Genomic DNA, 659 nt, shown 5'->3' on the forward strand with positions numbered 1-659 from the left:
GAACAAATGGTCAAGGTAGCTGGGATATGCTAAGCCAATGAGTGTATAGGTATATGGTATTGAAGGTGCATGTTGAAATGTCACTTTGATAAAAGCCTCAACTAGATGACATGACATGTATTGTATTGTATGTAATCTACAAAAATATATGGAGAGTTGCCAGTCGCCATTAGTTATTTCAGGTGATATCAACCCTTTGATCCCAGTTAGGGGGTTTAGGTAACCTTCATTACATCCCATCTGATTGTTCGTGTTTTCAATGTTCCCAGGTGTCATTACAGTTTTTTAAAACTGATAGAAATGATGACCAAAAGCTACAACAAACATCTAGTTATGACACACTGGATTTACCGTTCAAACAAGAGGCACATTTATCCATCCCTAAAGTAAAAACCAGCTGAAACATAGAGCAGCCTTTTTAAATGCACTGTAGGGACCAAACGCATGTATTAAGCATGTCAGTGTTTCTACAACGATTAGGTAGTTGTCCTCAGCCTGCTGTTTGTTTCATGCACTTTTGTTTCACATTTCTGTATGAGGAGCAACAGACTGGATCAGTGTGAGGGTGGGGGGGTGGGTAGAGATGTATGGGTGCTGTCTCCACCCTCTAATGTCCTCTCTGATCCTCACTATGAGCTCGTCATGATGCCCCTCTCTCA

The sequence above is a fragment of the Gymnodraco acuticeps genome, unplaced genomic scaffold (genome assembly GCF_902827175.1).
Source record: "Gymnodraco acuticeps unplaced genomic scaffold, fGymAcu1.1, whole genome shotgun sequence".
Classification (NCBI taxonomy): domain Eukaryota; kingdom Metazoa; phylum Chordata; class Actinopteri; order Perciformes; family Bathydraconidae; genus Gymnodraco; species Gymnodraco acuticeps.